At 42.5% G+C, this 22,455-nt stretch overlaps 1 protein-coding gene across 7 annotated transcripts in view; it reads left to right on the top strand.

Annotated features, from left to right (window-relative positions):
- The window catches only part of NFIB (nuclear factor I B), a 649,011-nt gene that overhangs the window by 168,382 nt on the left and 458,174 nt on the right, over positions 1–22,455 (top strand). The window lies entirely within an intron of this gene.

Genomic DNA, 22,455 nt, shown 5'->3' with positions numbered 1-22,455 from the left:
GCAGCCTCTGCCCTGCAACCCTTTTTGTGCAGTGCAATTACAGAATACGGCTTGAGCCTGCCTACCTTCTGTGCCAGCTTTTACACCTGGTTTCAGCAGGCACAAGTCTGGCACAAGAGTGACGCTTAAGTGCAGTTCTATAAAGGACGCAAACCCTTTAAGGAATCACCATTACTGCTCCCAGTTTTGAGCACCATTTACTGAATCTAGCCCTAAATGTATATACTAGGGCTTTTTGTCCCAATAGTGTGCAAATGTGTGAGAACCAGTTACACAAATGCAAACCATCTTGCCTGCATGCGCAAGCAAGAACTATTGGGAAATAGTTCAAATAGTGAACTCATTTTTTAGTGAAAGACATTCATTTCAAACATCTGCTCATCTCAATTAGAAACTCAAAGATAATCGGCCTCCTAGATCCCACGCACTACTTTCTCTAGACTCCAAATCCTTCTAACAAACAGGAGCCTCTTAGATTCTTGTATCTACTTGTTTGGCTAGTAGCCAGACTTCCACACTGGCCTTTTTCTTCTTCAACTGTCCTTCGTCTTCTCAGTTTGCTGAACATCTCTTCATTCGGATCCTCATGCTCTCTCCGGTAACTTGACTTCTTAAGCCTTCTTTCAAGGAATCTTGTTGGGAGAAAGATCTTAAATAGAGTGGACAATTCCTCTCCTATCCCTAGACCACCTTGGTCCTCAGGGCCTTCTTTTAAGAGCGTAGGAAGATCGCTCCTGCCCCGAAAGCCTGCTAGACCACCAGGTAAGGCCGGGATGCCTTATCTGCAAAGAAGGTTGGAAAAATGAAAGACGAAAACCATTCCTACAACAGAGACTAGTTGAGCTCTGGAACGCATTGCCAGAGGATGTGGTAAAAGCAGTTAACGTAGCTGGTTTAAAAAAAGGTTTGGGCAAGTTCCTGGTTAGTGAATCTAGCCCAAAGTCTTACAGACAGATACTCCAGGAGGACATAGCCGCCTGTAGGGAGTTTATTGATAATCATTGGCTCCACCTAGAAAAACCCCAGAGAAGAAAAGCTCCACCATAAAGGAGAAAGGTCTCTAGGTTAAAAACCGGGTTTATATACTAAACTCAAACTGCTTATCTAGCACAAACAGTTTTCAGCAAAAGGAATTAATAGGAAAGATGGTACTTAGTTTCTAAGCAGTTATGTGAAACTCTTGTACCGCAGCGTACTGATCCCTGTGCACAGAGACACCAGAGTCTTCAATTGTTGCCTCTTCCAGCGTCAAAATTCCGATAGGGCTCCAAGCACTGAAGACATCAGCTTCATAACATCAGTTCACGTATCCCAAGTTGACAAATCCCGACAAGAGAGCTTGCAAGTCCTTGTTTCGCCACAAATGCTGCGTCAGGAGAATAATCCTCTTGCCATTTTCAAAACTCGACCAGGTCCTCGCTGCTTACTTATTGGAATAAATAATCTACTGAAGGATGTGTTGTGTCCTGAAATATTATTCATTACACTGGCCAACACTCAGGGGTCCTTTTACTAAGGCGCGCAAACCCGATTTACCGTGCGCTAAATGCTAAGGCGCCCATTATATTTTATGGGTGTCTTAGCATTTAAAATGTGTTAATCTTGAGCACGCGCTAAATCGTTTAGCGTGCCTTAGCGAAAGGACCCCTCATTTTGGTGCCTCAAATGTTAGTCCTGTTTCTGGGCATATTTGACCTGCTGATTCCAAAAATGGCACCAGTTTTCTCCTATCAGCTCTAGTTTTTGAGATATAGAACATGCGCCATATACCGCTGTTCACTCTGCTCGCCCATTAAATCAGGATATTTTAATGTAGTGTTTAAATTAATATCTTTTGAGCATGAAGGAAACATGTTAAAATTAAAAGAAAAGTGTACAATATGAAAATCTACTTATTTCATACCAAAAGCAAACTTTCTAGTCATTTGACACACAAAAAAGCTCCTTTGGTAAGACTTCCGAGAGTGGGATATGCCAGGACAATCTCGCAAAAGATTCCATCAATAGTCTGCCATCATGTGTGCATCCCATCTTCCTTGGTATCTGGTTTCCATTGTTTTTATGTCTTGGTGAAATCTTTCACCTTGCTCTTCGCTTAAGTCACCAGGGTTTTCTGGAAAGCGATCTAAGTGACTGTGATCATAACTATTATACAGTTAAGTTACTTACCTTTAACAATCCAATGTTTTGGATGTAAAACTACAATTGGAAATATGTAGCACTCACTATATCTGCTAACTTGTATGCAAAAACACAAACCAGGTAACAAGACAAAGTTGAAAAACCTGTTTAAATCTATGTGCAATTGTTTTAAACAGATCAGGTTGAGAAACTTTTGAAATACAAATTTATATAGTCTAAGGAAACCATGTTTACCATCTAAATTTTTTGCACATAATTATGTAATATAACAGAACAAAGGTGATTTTGTCATTTGAGTTTTACATTTTATGCCAGTGTGCATTATAGGAAAGGAAGTAGCCGAATAGTTGGGAAACAAAGGTCCTTATACACAATTAAGGAAAGATTTAATTGCTTCTGATCATTTCAGCTATACACAGCTGAAAGCAGTGCAACATGCAGAAAGGGAAAAACCATCAATGTATCAACTGCAAGAGACAAGATTTTGGACCAACTATTTTGAGGCCCTTGGTATTACAAAGAATGATTCTTTATGGAAAACTTGTGCCTTAAGTGTCCGGTGGTCACATCCGCAACCGCCTACAGCTCTCACCTCCTCCAGCACTGGACACACGCACAAGCTGCACTACCTCCAATGTAGCTTACGTTGTGGAACGTTGCCCGCCTTGCTGTTGTGGCTTTTAAATTGTACATCGCTTAGAAATTTTTATAAGCGATTCATCAAATGCAAATAAACTTGAAACTTAATGATAGCGCTTTCCTGTATCTGTACGTGATTGTGAGGTGGAGTGGAGAGGACAATCGCGTACAGACACAGGAAAGCGCTTGCGTGAGGTTACAGCAGCGAGGCGGACAACGTTCCAGAACGCGACTGCCGGACACGACCGTCGGACACTGAAGGCAAAAGTTTTCCCATAAAGAATCATTCTTTATAATACTGAGGGCCTCAAAATAGTACCTGGTGGGCTGCATGTGGCCTCCGGGCCGCGAGTTTGAGATCACTGCACTAAATCATTCTCAGTTGGTCTGGCCTTAATTTTTAATAGTCATATGATCGTGCTTTGCTTCTCACAGTCGGTCTACCTACAGGGGATGAAGATCAGGGTAGTGAGGGCAAATTGCTGCTTTGACTACATTGGCCTTAATTTTATTTGTTTATTTAGAACATTTATATTCCGCCTATAGACCTAAACAGATCACAAAATACATAAATAATCCCATTACTTACAACAGAGAAATAAACTAAAACAGTTGTCATAAACCAAATTAAGAGAAGGCCATATTCTTTCTTTAGCCAGTGGAAAAGAAATCCAGATAAGGTTTCCAGGACTCTTTGGCTTCATCATTAAACAGAAGAAAGAGTTCCAGATCTGCATTTTTACCTTTTAAATGTCTCTATCATATCTCCCTTTACTACCTTTCTTCTGGATTACACATATTTAGATCTTTTAAGTCAGTCTCCCATATGCAAAATAAAAGCACATGGCACTGTCATCTCGAAACAGGGACTTTAGATCATTTATTGTTTATTGTCCATTTATTATGAATTTTTGGAAATCAATTTGGGACTAAATTAATTGTTTATTAGATAACCCAGTGGCATTATCATATGATACTGTGCTGTTTGGTATGGCAATGAGAGCAAAAATTCAGATTTCTACAAATAATAACAAATTATTACTTATAATGACTGGGGTTGCCATTCAACAAATTACATATAATTGGAAAAATTGGAGTAGATTAAATTATAATTTTTGGTGGAATTCCTTATGTCATGTTTATAAAATGGAAATATTTATTGCAATACAGCGCGGTTTTCTCAGGAAATTTCAGGATGTGTGGGAGCCATTTATAAAGTATTGTACTGATTAGATGACATTTTCCCCTTAAATTTACAAGTTCAATTGTGAGAGGGGGGGGTAATTTTATTGGTACTTATTGTATTAGGTATTGATTATGCGATAGGAAAGGGTGGGAAGGGTGGGAGATCAGAGCATATCATTTATACCATTGATGATTATTAAGTGATATATTTATTGTTAATTTGTTTGGACATATTGTCACACTTATTGTAAGTTTGAAAATGAATAAAGAATAAAAAAAAAAAAAAAAAAAAAGCACATAGTAAAAAATCCAACAGCTTCATTGTCCGAACGAGTATAAGACAAGAATGTTTTGTTGTCAACACTGCTATTCAATGTAGTCATCAACCGGGCCATGATGTAAAGTTTGGCTCGGTCTGTGCGTATGAGATGTGGTGAAGACAGCTTGACATTTGCTAACGCAGAATATGGCAATGGTATTGTTTTCATGGAAGAATCAGAACCCAAGGCTAGATATAATCATAGAAGGAGCAGGACAACTGGGGTTACAGATTGGGCAGGTGAAGGAATTTAAATATCTAGGATCAGTGATCTCAGCATTGAAAGTTGCTGCAACTGTTGATATTGCAAGCATGATACCTGTTAAAGGAGCAAAGAGTTGCACAGAAGACTAGGGTAAGAATTTTAATGCCACAGCCCTGCCAGTCCTTCTCTATGCGTGGATATGTGCAAACTGGAAATGGATACGATGAAATGCTTTCATATGGTTCTCAGTGTCTCACTGCTTGATTGTTGGTATAATGAAACCAGTGGCATAGCGAGGGTGAGAGTTGCCCGCCTTCGTCTCCACCCCCACTCCTTCCCCGATCCCCCCTGCCGCACGCGCGTCCCCTTCTCTTCCGTGAGCAACAAGAACTTCAATGTGCTCCTCGCGACCCCATCGTCTCTCCAGCTGACGTCACTTCCTATGTGCGGCTCCCAGAAGTAACGTCAGCGGGAGAGAGGACACGGTCGTGAGGAGCACATTAAAGTTATTGCTCGCAGCAGTGAACAACTAAGGTTACAAGGCACGCGTGTGGCGAGGGGAGGAGTGGGAAGAGGTGGGGTAGAGAGGAGGAGGGGTGCCGTGCCCCCACCAACATGGCGTCCAGGACGGACCTCCCCCCCCTTATTATGCCACTGAATGAAACTATTCAATAAATTTGCAAGAAAGAACCTATAGTGGGGGGGGGGAAAAAAAAAGATAAGACAATCACACCTCTACTGCTTGGCCATGTCTGCAGAATGGAGGCATCATGAGTACTAAGATGATTACTCCAATAGCATCAAGTACCTGGCTGGAAGTTGTTTTTTTAAAAAAGTGCTCCAAGAAAAACCTGACAAAAGCAAATTGAGGCGCAAGCAAAACAGCTCCGCTTCTGCGTGAATGATTTTGCTGCAGCTACTCAGAACTGACTGCATTGGAAGAGACTCAACCTTGCCATGGCTGCCACAGCACCTCTGAGGCGGCATTACCTACTAAGGGTCTGTCCTGCTGGGGCTAGAGGGTTGACTTGACTTTATAACAAAGACAACTGACTATTTTAGTCTCTGTCCTGTGGACTGAAGCCATCCAGTTTATATCTTTTTGAAAGTGTGGATTCTAGAATTGCTAAAAACTCATCTCTGAAAAAATGTACTCCATAGACAATTAACATTAAATACAACTCAAAACAGACCTACTCTTTACTTGCTTTCCCGGAATTTTAAATGTAGGCCCAGTTCTGTGTACTTATCCTTCTCTTTATTTTTCCTTGTAATAAGCTACTCCCCAGCACTTCAGTGATCTCTACTCTGTATGTTATTTGCTCTAAACGCACTATTAATCTCCACATTGTTAATCTTGTGAATTGTAAGTCACCTTGAACCTTGTTAGGCATAGAACAACCCAGAAAATGCAGATTAGATTAGGATTAGAATTGCACAGTTTTCCAAATGAGGTCTCACCAGAGACTTTCTGCTCTTTTTTTTTTCTGTTGCCAAAAATAAAAAGGATCCTCCATGCTTATTCTATGCTTCTGAAATGTACAAAAATATAATGAAGCTTTTGCAGGGCATCAGTATAACTGGAGAGACAGAACTGAGGGAAAGAATAAGACAGACAAGGAGAGGATGGTGATGGAGGAGATACACTAACACACTTGAGCACATCAATAATAAATCTTTCCTTACAAGATGAAAATGTATTTCATGCAGGAAGTTTTCAGAGCTGTTATTGACATTGCTACTATAGCTAAAGCAGACGGGCGAAAGAATACCTCGCCTTGGGATACAGAAAGAACGAAGAGAAGGCACGGGAGACGTCCTTTCAACCAATGACAAAGTCTTTATTCGAAAATATGGTCCCAACAAGGATCCTAGTTTCGGCGTAAGAACAATGCCTTCCTCAGGGGACACTTAACAATGCGAGCAAAGAGTCACAAAGTCTGTGAGCGAAGTAAAAACTCTGCGAGCATGAAGAAAAAAAAAATCTCGTGAATTCGCTGGGAGTGAAGCTCAGAGCATTCAGGAGTCAAGTTTCACTCCCAGCAACTTCACGGGTTTTTTTCATGCTCGCAGAGACTTCACTTCACGCACAGACTTCGCGACTGTTTGCTCGCATTGTTAAGTGTCCTTTGAGGAAAGTGTTGTTCACACGCCAAAACTAGGATCCTTGTTGGGACCATATTTCGAATAAAGACTTTGTCATTGGTTGAAAGGATGTCCCCCCTTGCTTTCTGTTAGTATCGCTAAAGACCATTATAAATAGTCAAACTCGGCTTGAGACTAAACAGGAATCAGCCCATTTTGTTACTTTGAGTGCAGGGCTCAAATCTATGAGCTTCAAGAAAGGTTTCTACCTTCAGTTCCCCCTCCCTTTGTTATTCTTTCCCTTGTGTGTTCTCTTTCTCTCTATCAATTGTAGTTCTAACCCTTCTTTCCTTTTGTTCCCATTCGTCATTGTCTTTAAAAATTGTCATTTCCCCTGGTCTGTTTCTGCTTAAATTGTACTTTATTTGGCGCATTGTTTTGGTGTTTTTGTACACCGCCTAGAAGGCTTGATTGGGCGGTATAAGACATTTTAAAGAAACTTTTAAAGAAACTTGAAACTTGAAACTTTGAGGCTGTAGAGCAGATTGTCGGGTACTACCGTTTCAGTGATGGTTGTAGAAGGAAGTGTGGTCAAATGTCAGTGACATTCGAAGTTAGAGCATCCAGATTCCTCCATTCCTCTTTCCTGATGACATTCTTCTACCACAGCCCTTGGAAGATCTTTATTCATATATAAAATGGAGGGTTCCAAACAAAGACTCATTCCAGTTTTATTGGAATGCTGCATTCTACTGTGATTCCTTCACCTGGAGTGTAGCAGATCTTGCTCTTCTTCCCCCTATAAGGCCAAGAAATCCCATGCATCTCTTGGCAGTCAGCAGGAAGAACCTCATTAACTCATATTCGATATTTATTTCATTTCTGGGAACCTTCTCTCCTTTTTGTAGAAAGGTTAAATGGTCTTGTTTTAGCATGATCTTGTTGTCAGTTCACCGTGTGCGGTGAAAGGTAAATAGCATGTTGATAAAATTACATGCTGGAACAAAATACGGTGTCAGGTCAGGTCAATTATGACAGTAGTAAATCTGCAGGGAACTTGTCACACTGAGCTTTCTGTAATGATAGGCACTGTCTTGCCTTTCTCCACACCCATGTTTGAGCAAGAAGCTGGATTTATTCATTTTGGTTACAGTGTGTGTGCTCCCGCTTTTAGGAAAGAAAGTGGAGATAAAACACTTTTACACAAAGGGCCTACTTGCATAAGTGAAATAAGTGACGTTGAATATGATGATGGGGGTAATGCGAAGTCAAGCAGAAATTTATAGAACCTTTTATTAGAAAACAAAGAAAACCGATCTTGTCCCATCCTTTTCATTCGTATTTACACTTAACATAAGAACATAAGAACATAAGAAATGCCTCTACTGGGTCAGACCATGAGGTCCATCGTGCCCAGCAGTCTGCTCACGCGGCGGCCCAACAGGTCCAGGACCTGTGCAGTAATCCTCTATCTATACCCCTCTATTCCCTTTTCCAGCAGAAAGTTGTCCAATTCCCTCTTGAACCCCAGTACCGTACTCTGCCCTATCACGCCCTCTGGAAGCGCATTCCAGGTGTCCACCACACGTTGGGTAAAGAAGAACTTCCTAGCATTTGTTTTGAATCTGTCCCCTTTCAACTTTTCCGAATGCCCTCTTGTTTTTTTATGTTCTGAAAGTTTGAAGAATCTGTCCCTCTCTACTCTCTCTATGCCCTTCATGATCTTGTAAGTCTCTATCATATCTCCTCTAAGTCTTCTCTTCTCCAGGGAAAAAAGTCCCAGCTTTTCCAATCTCTCAGCGTATGAAAGGTTTTCCATCCCTTTTATCAGACGTGTCGCTCTCCTCTGAACCCTCTCGAGTATCGCCATATCCTTCTTAAGGTACGGCGACCAATATTGGATGCAGTACTCCAGATGCGGACGCACCATTGCTCGATACAATGGCAAGATAACTTCTTTCGTTCTGGTTGTAATACCCTTTTTGATGATGCCTAGCATTGTATTTGCGGTTTCAGCATTCACGGTTTTGATTATTCACGGTTTTTAGCTTGCTGGCTCCTCCCCCCAAATTACATCAGCTTGCATAGAGAAATCGCTGACTCCAAGCGTTTACAGAGAAAATCGCCGATTCCCAGCACTTTGTTCACCGTGTTTTGCCTCTCCTTCAGAAACAGGACCAGGTCTCCCACCATGTTGTTTGTGGTTTCACCATATTCACGATGGTTTTTAATAGAAAACAGCAAATAACATATAAAAAAGTTATTCGCGGTTTTTCAGTAATTGCGGTTCTGTTAATCCCCTATCACAGCGAATTCGGAGGGAGAAGTGTATTTTATTTAAAAATTTCTTACTCGCTACATCCTGTAGTTCTGTGTGTGTTACAAACATACACGCATAATTGCAAATGCATACTACAATAGAACACTGACATATCAGACAAACATATGTCAGAAACATAAAATCAACCTCATTTTGGAACTGTAATACTGAATAGTATCGTTCAAACAATACTGTTTCTGAGCGATGTGCTGCCCTCAATGGAACTCCCATTCGAGTTGGCTCTTCTCTTCCACCCAGCTGACATTCTGGTGTCATTTGGTTGCTTTCTTCATCTTGAGGGAATTAACTAGTCTTGAAACTAGTCCTGCTGCGTGGGGTTTGTGTCACTGAAAATCAAAATCAAATGGTTAAAAAAAAATCCAGGCAAAAGAGTACAAGGGAAAACGTAGCATTCCATTTCTGATCCTTTTTGTTCCACTTGAGCGTGGGAATGCTTTCTGGCAGTTAGCTAATCAATGGTGCTACAGCAGTGTGCAGTATATGGTGAAATGCAATTCTTTTCCAGTCCTGATCCACATGGAATGTCCCTCCCCTACCCCCCATCATACAGGATGGCAATGTGTTTCAGCCTAGCTAAAAGAGCTGGAACAAAACAGAGGACGATAAAGGCACTCCGACCCTGCAATCTGCAGTGAAACATTAGCATGATGGCAGAAGTTCAATAACACTATCTACAGAATTAACGACGGCTATAAAGTCTTATTGGCAGCTATTATGGTACTTGGAATGCTCAGTTATTTAAGTGGCACAAAGCCACCTAAAGTCATATAAACACGTCGCATTGGAGATGTGATGGACTGTTCAAATATAGCTTGGCCGTCAGAGAAGCACAAGCCATGGAAGCTGTGTCCACGTCATGGCTGCGCTTGCTCTGTTCATAGATATGTAGGGGGGGGGGGGGGTTTGTTTGTTTGGAGTGTGTATCCTAAAAGTTCACCAGTGATCTGAATGCATAGCAAATAATCCCCCTCCTCAAAAAGGCAAGCTATTGGTGCCTCTTTAAAGATTGAAGGTGATTCTTTAAAGATTGAATATTCATCTAGAATCCTGGGATTTGTTTTAGATTCCACTCTTTCTATGACAAACCAAATTAATAACATATCTAAAAAAATGTGTTTTTTTTTAGTTTACGGATGCTAAGGAAAGTTCACTGTTTTTTCCTGTTGGTTCAGGCTATAATATTGGCTTATCTGGACTATGCCAATTCCCTTTACATTGGTTTAAGTAAATGTAACTTGAAGAGATTACAACTTATTCAGAACATGGCTGCCAAAATAATTGATGGTAAAAATAAATATGATCATGTTACTCCATTGTGGAGGGCATTGCACTGGCTTCCGATATACTGGAGGGTTCAGTTTAAATGTGCGAATGTGATTTTAAGAGTTTATATGGGATTTTTTTCCCCACTATTTCCTCTTTCTTTCAATTCTTATCGTTTTCAGTCTACGAGGAATATAAGTAAATTTAAATTAATATTCCCTTCCATTAAAGGGATTCAAACTTTAGGTAGGCTTTCACATTCTTTGGCATTTACTATGGTGAAAATCTGGAATGATCTTCCTTCAGTTATTAGAACTCTTTCTTCGCTGACCTGCTTTAGAAAAACCTTGAAATCGTAACTGTTTACAAAATATCTTACTGATAACTGATAGAACTCCCTAGTCGACAACTGTATGTTGACAGTCACTGACTCTCCCTCTTCTACCGTTGTTCATCAATGTTCCTAAGATTACGTTTTGTTAACCGGTTCGAGTCCCTCTGGGAATGACCCGGTATATAAGACTAAAGATTAGATTAGATTAAATTTCTGCTTTTCGGTGTGTCAGAAATGTTCCTTCATATATAATGCTCCTGAAACAAGTATCCTTCATCAATGGCATAGCGAGGTGAGAGGCGCCTGGAACGGTGGCGCTCCTCTCCTGTCCTATTCTCCATCCCTGCCCCCCGCTCCTTCCCCCCTTGCCACATGTGCGCACCCCTTTCCTACCCCATAGATCTATAATCTTTCCCAACATGAGCAGCGTCGGCTCTCCCTCTGACGTCGTTTCCTAGGTGCGGGATCCAGCAGCGACTTCAGAGGGAGAGCCGACGCTGGCGCAAGCAGCAGGTTGGAGTTGCTGTTCGCGTCGGCGAAGAGATAGAGGTATGGTGGAGGTGGGGTGGGGGAGTGAAGGCACGCATGTGGTGTGAGGAGGAGGGGGGGCAGAGAGGAGGAGGGGTGCCGGCGTCTTCGCCAAGACAGCGCCCAGGGCAGACCTCCCCCCCTTACTACAGCACTGTCCTTCATTAGTGAATAGCAAGTGTACACCGAGGGCCTGATTCTATACACAGCGCCTAGAAGGTGGCGCCATGCGGAACTTAATATTTTTCAGTTGGTTTAATTGGTGTGACAATTGAAAGCGCCATTTAAAGACAATTAAAAAATGATTAAGCTCTGCTTGGAAATTGGCACAGTGTCTACCGGCACTTATATGAAAAGTAGATGTAGTTAGGGGTGAAGTTTGGGTGTGGAAAGCATTAGGGCCCAAATTCTGTAACCAGCACCTAAAGTTAGGCACCTATTTCAGAGGCGCCCAACTAGATAGGCGCCTAACTAATTTGAATAACAAGCTCAATTAAGCTTTTTAATCAGCACTGATTGAAATATAGGCACCTATCAAGATAGCGCGATTCTGTATCAAGGCGCTTCTAAAAATTTAGGCGGCCTTCAAAAAAATAGGCGCTATGCATGTTAGGCATGGGCGTGGCTACGTGTTAGGCGCCTTCTTACAGAATCACTACTCTTAAGCGTGCTTAAGCACTCGCATGGGCGCCTATTTAATGGGCACCTCCAAAACAGGTGCCGCTCAGCATGATTCACTAAACAGCACCCAATTTTACTTGAATCGTGCTTAACAGTGCCTATATTGGCGCCTAACATTTGGGCACTTCATATAGAATTTTCCCTTAGGTGCTAGTAGGTGCCTACATTAAACATGGAAACATGATGGCAGATAAAGGCCAAATGGTCCATCCAGTCTGCCCATCCGCAGTAACCATTATCTCTTTCTCTCTCTGAGAGATCCCACGTGCCTATCCCAGGCCCTTATAGAAACATAGAAACATGATGGCAGATAAAGGCGCCAGTATTTTAGTCCAGGAAAACCCTGGCCTAATATACACGTCTCCCTCCATATTCGAGGTGATTGGGGTTTAACAGAGCAGCGAATACTGAAAAACTGCGAATAACTTTCTCATAAGTTATTCACGGTTTTCTGTTTTTAAAAAAAACCCCTAGAGAATATTAGAAAACTGCGAATAACCTGACCTGTTCCTGTAAAGAAAGTGCAGCGATTTTCTCTGTGCAACGCTATACTGTACTCATGGATGATGTAATTTTGGGGGGAGCGTAGCCAGCAAACAAAAGACCACAAATAATCGAAACCGCGATTGTTGAAACTGTGAATACGGAGAGGGAGCTGTACCACCACATAAGTTGTAGATGCCTAATAGTGTCTCACTTGATTTAGGTGCCAGTAGGCGTGATTCTATAAATAGTACTTAAATTTGATTGGCATGCAGTAGGCAGTTTCCTTGGGTGACCATCAATTTATGCACCTTTTATAGAATGAGGCCCTGAGTGAATTTAACGACTGCATTTCAGTTACGGGCAACATTTGATCATCTCATAGGTTTTCCTAAAGGGGGGGGGTCTGCCCCGGGCACCCTCTTGGTGGGGGTGCAGGCACCCCTTCTCCTCCCAGCCCCTCGCTCCTTCTCACTCCTTCCCCTGCTATGCATGCGCCTTCACTTCCCCCCCCCATACATCTAGCTCTTAGCCAGTGCACGCAGTGACTCCAACCTACTACACGCGCCAGCGTCGGCTCTCCCTCTGACTTCGCTTCCGGATCCCGCACCTAGGAAGTGATGTCAGAGGGTAGAGCCGGCACAGGCGGCAAGTTGGTGACGCCACTTGCGCCGGGGAAGTTAAAGATTTTACGGGGAAGGGGGCACACACATGGCAGGGGGTGAGGAAGGAGCAGAGGGCCAGAGAAGAGGGTGGGGGGAGGGACGTCACCGCCCCGAGCCTCTCTCCTTTGCTAGCCACCGCCTATTATCATGATTGCTTTGTCTTTTGATGTTATGAATATAACTGTCAACCATAACTTTGCAATACGGTATAATCTCGTTATAACGGACTTCAAGGGACCTGGAAAAAACAGTCCGTTATATCCAGAGTCCGTTATATCCAGAGTTGCAGTTTTCTAAAAAGACAGGCCTTTGGGACATTTGGAGCATTGAGATAAAGCATCAGATTAATGCGTCTCAATGGCCACGAATTTGGACTTGGAGGATGAGATGTACGGCGTCTGCATCTATGAGACAAACGTGGTTTTTTTTGTTACATAGGGCATTTTGGACCCCTGTTAGGTTACATAGGTTAGATAGTTCCCAGTCTAATAGATGCTGGGCATTGTCATCTTGAAGCAGGGACATTGGACCATTTTCTATACTATTGTCCCTTCAATTTTGGAGATCCATTTGGGATCAAGTAAATAAATTATTGAACAATCCAGTGGCATTAACGGTGCTATTTGGCACACTAATGAGAGCTAAAAGTCAAATATCATCTCACAATAACAAACTTCTTTTTATAATGACAGGGGTTGCTATACAAGTAATTCTGAGGAATTGGAAGAACTGGGATAGGTTGTCTTACACTTTTTGGTGGGAATCTTTATGCCATATTTTTAAAATGGAACACATGTTGGCTGTACAGCAGGAACATTATAAGAAAGTTTTAATGTATGGGAGCCATTGATAAAATATTGTAAGGAGTGATAATTGAACTGATTTTATTTTTACAGTCTTATTTTTAATTGGATAAAATTATTAATAAGGTTTATGTAATTTCTTCTTGATTATTACTTAAGTGGGTGGGAGGGAAAAATGATTGTTCAAGTGTCTCTATAAGTTCATTGTGCTTTCTTGTATTATTATAGGTATATGTATAATTGGTTTGTACGATGGCTGTTTGGAAATCAATAAAGAATTTTTTTTTAAAAACTCAACTTTATTTAGGTCAACTGAAACAACGTACAATTGATGAACAACAGTCACTGCACAAGCATATCAGCAACATCAGTAACAAAACTCAGCAAAACATTAGTATGTCACGAAACGATTGCAAAACCAGAGCACTAAAAGATGTTCTAAAGCAGGGATCTCAAAGTCCCTCCTTGAGGGCCGCAATCCAGTCAGGTTTTCAGGATTTCCCCAATGAATATGCATTGAAAGCAGTGCATGCACATAGATCTCATGCATATTCATTGGGGAAATCCTGAAAACCTGACTGGATTGTGGCCCTCAAGGAGGGACTTTGAGATCCCTGCTTTAGAACATTATGTCATACTGTACTGGAAAGAACAATCTGCATGTCCGTTATAGCCGAACAAAACTACAGCAAAAAGCGGCTCTGGGGACCAAATTGGTTGTCCGTTACATCGGAAAGTCTGTTATATGCGAGTCCGCTATAAGCAATGATTTTCTGCATGTTTATAAAGGCGCATGGCCAGGACCAGCAGACCTTGTCCGCTATAGACGAGGTTCCATTATAAGTGAGTCCGTTATAACGAGATTATACTGTACTGCTGTTATCATGCTTTACAGTTGGAACAGAAACTTCCCTCTGCCTTTCCTCTTCTTTCTATTAATCCTGTCCTTTCTCCCAGTGTTTCTTTTTTTTGTTCTTAATTTTTACAATTTTATACTAAGTGTGCACTCATTACACATCATCACTTTCTCTCTGGAGATCATACTGCAGCTGTTTATGGCAGAAATATGTTTTGGAGTCTTATGTGTGGAGCTGCAGATGAGGGGCAGATGTAATTCCTAGACTCTAAAGTGGACACCCCTGAGAAAGTAGACAAAATGAAAAGTGATCTACAAAAATGAGAAGACAAGCTGAATACTTGGCAGTTCAGAATTAACAAGAAGCAGTACCGAGTGCTGCATCTGTGGTGCAGAAATTGAAAGGAACTGTATGCAGTAAGAGGAGAGAGACTTATGTGTTCAGTGCAGGAGAGAGTGAGCGAGCGAATGAGGTTGGGGCCATGGTTGTGAAACAATATGACCAGACAGAGAGGGAGATGCTCAGAAGCTTGCCAGCCAGTCTTACTTGCAAGGCAGCTCAGCCTCCAGTGCTCAAAAGGGTTCTCAGGGGCTTTTAACAATCACGGTAGCAGTCACCGAGATAGGGTTACCAGATGTCTGGATTTAGGCGGACTTGTCCTCTTTTTAGAGGACTGTCCAGGCAGCTGGCCGGCTTTTCAAAACCCGGCACTTTGCCCCGGATTTTGAAAAGCGTTGACATCGGGGCTGCGTCTGGAGGGCATCTGTGCATGCACAGATGCAACAAGGCGACATCACATACATGCGCGCGGACGTGTGATGTCATCACATTGCATCCGCGAATGGGCAGATGCCCTACAGAAGTGGCCCCGAATAAACAAGGTTTGTGTGGGGCTGAAGTTGGGGGGCAAAACAAGGCAGGGCTGTGGGCGGAATGGAGCGGAGCCGGGGTGGAACGAGGTAAGACAGAACAGGGTGGAGCGTGGCCACACATCCTATTATTTTTCAACCGAAAATCTGTTAACCCTACACCGAGAACTCTATGCAAATGCAGTACAAGTATTTGTTTGTTGTATTGACGGTTCTCTCCTTTTTTCCCTTTTGTGCGATAGGTGAGCGGGAGGAGGGGGGGAAGGGGGATAGTTTTCTTTTCAAGTTCACCATGTGTGTTCGGCAGCTGCATTCTTAACATGGACTGTTCCTGTCAGTGCCAGGCCTCTGGAAAACAGGCATTGAAAATGCTGGGAGTGCAAGACGTACTGCAGGGATCCCAAAGTTTGAGGGGGGTTAGCAACTAAGACGAGTTCTCGAGTAGCAGAGGCTGGGACCCCTCTTCTTGCTCTCACCAGGATCACCCAAATTTCTAATCTCGGTTTATATTCGTCAACCTTTTTTCCTCCTTTTTGGAAGGAAAAAGGTCACCTCAGTTTATATTTGGATCGGTTTACACTTCTCCCTTGGTATTCGCGGGGTTTGGGTATAGAGCCGGACTGCGAAGTCTGAAAAATCGCGAATAAGTTTTCGGCTGGCTCTAACCCACATTCGCTTCGTTCCGGATTTTCCCGCCTCCCTCCCGGCATCCCAGACCTTACCTGGTGGTCTAGCGGGCTTTCGGGGCAGGAGCAAACTTCCTACGCTCCTGCCTCGTGCAGATCACTCATAGCAAATGGCTGCCGTGAGTTCCCGTAGTCTCTCGAGACTATGATAGGAACTCCCCGCAGCCATTTTCAATGAATGATCTGCACGAGGCAGGAGCATAGGAAGTTTGCTCCTGCCCCGAAAGCCTGCTAGACCACCAGGTAAGGTCTGGGATGCCGGGAGGGAGGCGGGAAAGGTCCGGAATTAGCTTTAAAAAAAAAATTGCGAATAACCGAATCCGCGAATACTGAAACCGCGGATTTGGAAGGAGAAAGGTATATTCGAGTATATATGGTATCTATATTAATATGTGTAGGAACAGCATTTGTCCATCCTTCCTCCTTCATGGGCCCACCTTAAATCTATACGCTATTCAACATTTTTAAATCCCCCCCCCCAGTATTTTGGAATGACTTACCGGTATCCCTCTGTAAAGAACTGTCCTTCAAGAAGTTTAAATCCCAGTTAAAACACACTTTTTCTTAGCATTTAGTGAACAGAATGATCTTGAACATTGGATCTCTCTGGGGTCATACGGCCTGTTTGCAGTTTTAGTTTTAATGTTTTTATTGTGTGTGATCTTGCTGATTGTTGACTTTCCTATTGTAAATGGAGGTCACTTTCCTGGTCTTCTTTTAGTTTGTAAGTACACCGTCTTGTCCTGTTATTCCTCCCCCCCCCAAAAAAAAAAAAAAAAAAAGCTATATAGAAAGTGTAAATAAACATAAATATGTTGAAATGTTGATGCACATTAATCAAATATAGTATATATAAATGAAAAGGAGTAAAAAAATGAATAGATTTTGTTTCCATTTCCATTTCCACTAACCAACAGAAAAACAAAAGTGGCAATACCCTTGTACAGATTATTGGTGAAGCCTTTCTGGAGTATCATGTTCAGAATAGAAAAAAGTGAGAGGTGCACCAGAGAAAAGCAATCAAAATTGTGTTGACGTGTGTTAGCAACTTTAGAAATTAAAGAGAATGACATGGTGACAGAATTTGTCCCCGTCCCCGTGGATAACCGCGGGTAACCATTCCCATGTCATTCTTTAAGGAGGGAGGGAAGAATCAGAGTATGAATGGACACAGCCACTGACCCTCAAGCCTTGCATTGAAGAATGCTGGTGTGGAAAGACTGAGGTTGAGATACACATTGAAGAATGACACAGGATGGTTTCCTGCGGTTATCCGTTGGGCCGGTGACAAATTCTGTCATTGTGCCATTCCCTAGCTTCACCTCAAAGAAGCAGTGAAAAGACTTTTTCCACTTCTAGGAAGGCATGAGTTTGGGAGTGGGGGGGATATGAGCAGCAGTTATAACCCTAATCAACATTCTGGGCAGACTTCATGAGCCACTTTGGTCATTATCTGCTATCATTTGCTATGTCACCATTCTACTATGAAAAGTCTGCAGTTTTTTCAACTTCTCTGCTTTTTCCTCGCATAATCATATGGGCATTCACTGCCCTCATTTCCAAAGGGACAGAAGAAGGTTCTTGAGATTTCGGCATCTGTGTGTATGTGTTTGTGTACCCACAGTCACTTTTTTTTTTTTAAAATTTATGTCCTTCCACACCAGACTTTCAGGAAATGGCAGGGGGGATATGAGGGCTGCCAGGGTGGAGTTTTCAGATTCATGTGTAACTGCACACGTACACATCCGGAGAGTAGGCTCCTTTAGTTCTAGGTGGAAATTCTTGTTTATTCAGCAGCTTAGCCAATGGGATCCTTCCTAGATTATTTTCTAAGGGGAAAGAAGTCTTATGAGATAGCTCTGATGGTACATGTATTTATGTGTGTGTGACATCTACATGTATATGGTGTCCTATATAATCCAAATTTATCAGGAAATGTTGAAGGCACTTGATTGTTTTTCTTTTTAATTCATATGTCAGACTGTGGACCATGGATATGTGTATCAGATTAGGCCTCTATAATTCCTGGTGAGCCAGTGAATCCAGTGAACTATGGTTGACAAAATACATGGATCATGAGTTCACAATCCTCTGTGCCACTGACTCTGGCAGACCTTACCTAAGAGGTGTGGCGGTATACAAGAATAAAGTTATTATTATTGTTAAATGTTTTATCTCCTGTTGCTTCCACAACCCAGTTACAAAGCATGTTTTGTTAATCAAGGTTTCTTGGTAAACAAATCCTTTTTAAAAGGTGTTTTGCTGGAGGGGTCGTTGGCACTGCACGGTATTTTTATGGGCACATCTGTGCGCATAGAAACAAAATGGAAAAAAAACAGGCAGACCTGTCGGTAACACAGACCTGTCGGGTGTTCTGGGTTGGTAATACTGATCCGATTCTGGCATGCAAGGTTAGGACATTGATTGGATATCTGGTTTTAATATTAATGACCTCGTTTGCATGCCTGAATCGGAGAATGTATGACCACACAGAAAACCACGCGGTGAGCCACTTTATGCATAGGGTCGGCAAATCTGATTGTCGCTAAACCACTCAAACTGGTTTAGCGACGATCGTTAGACAATCGTAGACTTTAGAGCATCTAGCAGCCCTTAGTGGAGAGCATATCCATTGGTGGGAACCTGCTGAATCTGTGCCTGGACAAAACTACAAAACTGCAGAATCTTGAAAGTGCCTTGTCCTAGTTCTAGTTTCCTTATTAGCAGGCTGTGCTGCAGGATGTGTGCTTTTGGTGCTCCTTGGTCTCCTTTTCTTCTGTGGCCACCTGACTTTCAGGGTGCTGAATTATCTGAGAGGGGAACAACTGCCCATAGATAACACTTTTCTTATTGTGCACTATCTAGGACCAATCGCTGTTCCAGAAAAAAAAAAAAGAAGTTCTGCCTTGGGCCTTCCCCAAGATACTCATGTATTTTGGACTTGGTAGTTTCCTACTGGTCCTTTGTTCTTTCAGTTCAATTGGGAGCAAGGCTGAGATCTGGCAGTAGGAGCTTTCATTTATTACAGCTTGTTCCCTCAACATATCTAATTTGGTCATTGCAGCAGTGGTGCTGGAATAGGAGTTACCAGAAGTCCAGGAAAACCTGGACATGTCCTCCTTTTAGAGGACTGTCCAGACTCCTTGATGGACTTTCCAAAACCCGGCACTTGTCCGGGTTTTGGAAAGCCCCTACAAGCTCTGGCCGCATCTAGAGGGTCTCTGAGCATGTGTAGATGACATCACACCCAGCCAGAGCCGTTGCAAAGAGAGAAGGCTTTCTGTGGGTGTAGCTGGAGGGCAGAACAGGGTGGGGCTAGAGGCAGGGTGGGATTAGAGGAGGGGCCAGGTGGGGCTGGAGGCAGAATGGGGCGGGGTCATGTGTCCAGGGTTTTCTTTTTTTAATATGGTATCCCTATACTGGAATCTCCAGCCCCACTTGATGCAGGAAGTGGAGGACTTTGATTGAGGATTGAGCTGGGGACCTTCAGCTAGGTAGTGTGCAGCACTTACTACTTGTGTCATCAGACTAGCCCTCCCCCAAATCTTTTAACAATTTGTTTGAAATTGATTTTGATCCCCCATTCCAAAACCATGAAAACATAACTCATATACAAAAGTACCATTCCTGTCCCCTAACTAGTGTTCTGCCCTCAACTCTCAATTTCCTGCTCCCTTATCCTCAGACTTCTTTGTATTTAGGAGATAATTCTATCTGGCACCTATTCTATAAAGGCAGTAGACTCCTCCTTTCTTTCGTAGAATACTAGCATAACCAGATATATTGTATATGCACTCCTGCAATATACTATATATGCTGCAATATACTGTATATACTGTATGTTGTATATACTGTATACTTTATACTGTATACAGTATACTGTATATGCACTCCTGCAAGCAAAGAACTGGTATAGGGGCTTGTGCTTAAATGCCACACATATGTGTATACCTTACAGCAGGGGTGCTCAATGTCAGTCTTTGAGGTCTGCAACCCAATTGAGTTTTCAGGATTTCTTCAATGAACATGCATGAGACCTATTTGTACATAAATAGATGTCATATGTAGTCATATGTGAAAATCCCCAAAACCCAACTGGGTTGTGGCCTGACATTGGGCACCCCTGACTTATAGCATTCTAAAGTTATGCATGTGTCTAATCCGCACTCTGCCTGTGTCTCTGCGCTGTGTAAGATCTGTGACCATGTCTAAGAAAACATGACCAAAGTCACAGATGCAAAATGTTAAGAACGGCTGATTTTCACATTATGGGGCTCATAATCGAAGCATAAATACGTCTAAAATCTCACCCAAATCGATACTTGAATGATCTAAAAGATCCTTTACTGCTCTGCTTATTTATAAGAACATAAGAACATAAGAACTGCCATCTCCGGATCAGACCCATGGTCCATCGAGTCCGGCGATCCGCACACGCGGAGGCCCAGTCAGGTATACACCTGATGTAGTTTTAGTCACCCATATCCCTCTATGCCTCTCGTAAGGAGATGTGCATCTAATTTGCCTTTGAATCCCAGCACAGTGGATTCCTTAATAACCTCCTTTGGGAGAGCATTCCAGGTGTCTACCACTCGCTGCGTAAAACAGTACTTCCTGACATTTGTCCTGGACTTGTCCCCCCTTAGCTTCAAACCATGTCCTCTTGTCCGTGTCGCGTTGGACAATGTAAATAATGTAAATAATTTATTTTCCTGCTCTATATTATCGATGCCTTTCAGCATTTTGAACGTCTCGATCATGTCCCCTCGCAGCCTCCTCTTCTCAAGGGAGAACAGTCCCAGTTTCTTGAGTTGTTCCTCATATTCCAAGTTCTCCATACCTCTTATTAACTTCGTTGCTCGTCTCTGCACCCTCTCCAACAGTTTTATATCCTTCTTTAGGTTGGGAGACCAATGTTGGACACAGTATTCCAAGTGTGGTCTGACCATTGCTCTATAAAGCGGCATTATGACTTTCTCCGATCTACTCGTGATTCCTTTCTTTATCATGCCGAACATTCTGTTTGCTTTCTTTGCCGCTGCCGCGCATTGTGCCGACGGCTTCAGGGTCCTATCTATCAGTACACCCAGGTCCTTTTCTTGTTTGCTCTTACCCAGAGTTGCGCCTGACATTCTATACTCGTATTCCTTATTCTTACTACCTAAATGCATTACTTTGCATTTCTCCACGTTGAACTTCATCTGCCATTGCTCTGCCCATTTCTCTAACTGATACAAGTCGCTCTGGAGTTCCTCGCTATCCTCCTGCGATCTGATTGCCCGGCATAGCTTTGTGTCATCTGCAAACTTAATGATCTCACTGGATATTCCGTCTTCCAGGTCATTGATATAAATATTAAATAGGATTGGCCCAAGCACTGAGCCCTGGGGCACACCACTAGTCACTTTCTCCCAGTCTGAGAACTTCCCATTTATGCCCACTCTCTGCTTTCTGTTTTCCAACCATTTGCCTATCCACCTTTGTATATCTCCCTCTATTCCATGGCTTTGTAGTTTCCTGAGAAGCCTTTCATGTGGAACTTTGTCGAATGCTTTCTGGAAGTCCAAATATATTATGTCCACCGGCATTCCACTATCAATTTGCTTGTTCACGGTCTCGAAAAATTGAAGTAAATTCGTTAAACATGATTTCCCTTTCCTGAACCCATGTTGACTGGGTTTCATCAAGTCGTGTGTATCTAGGTGCCGGACTATGCTATCCTTGATCAGTGCTTCAATCATCTTTCCAGGGACAGACGTAAGACTCACAGGTCTGTAGTTGCCCGGTTCCCCTCTCGATCCTTTTTTGAAAATTGGCGTGACATTCGCTATCTTCCAGTCCTCTGGTATCTGTCCAGTTCTGATTGTCAGATTGGCAAGTTTTTGCAATAGCTCTCCGATTTCAACCTTCAATTCCTTTAAAACTCTCGGGTGAATTCCATCCGGTCCAGGGGATTTGTCACTTTTAAGTTTGTCGATCTGGTAGTATATCTGGTCCAACTCCACTTCAACTGTGGTGAGGCTGTCTTCTATTACTCCACTAAACACTTTCACTGCTTCTGGTATTTTAGCGGTATCCTCCTCCGTAAAGACGGACGCAAAGAAGGAATTTAGTTTGTCAGCAATTTGTTTATCTTCCTTGATGTACCCTTTTCTTCCCTGGTCGTCCAGGGGTCCCACCGCCTCTTTTGCGGGTTTTTTCCCTTTCACGTATCTAAAGAAGGGTTTGAAGTTTTTGGCTTCTTGCGCTATTTTTTCCTCATAGTCCTTTTTGGCATCCCTCACCGCCTTGTGACATTTCTTTTGATCATCTTTATGTATTTTCCATGCTTCGATTGTTTTCATGTGTTTCCATTTTTTGAAAGAGTCCT

The sequence above is a fragment of the Geotrypetes seraphini genome, chromosome 1 (assembly GCF_902459505.1).
Source record: "Geotrypetes seraphini chromosome 1, aGeoSer1.1, whole genome shotgun sequence".
In the NCBI taxonomy this organism is placed as follows: domain Eukaryota; kingdom Metazoa; phylum Chordata; class Amphibia; order Gymnophiona; family Dermophiidae; genus Geotrypetes; species Geotrypetes seraphini.
This window is presented reverse-complemented; position numbering and strand designations above follow the sequence as displayed.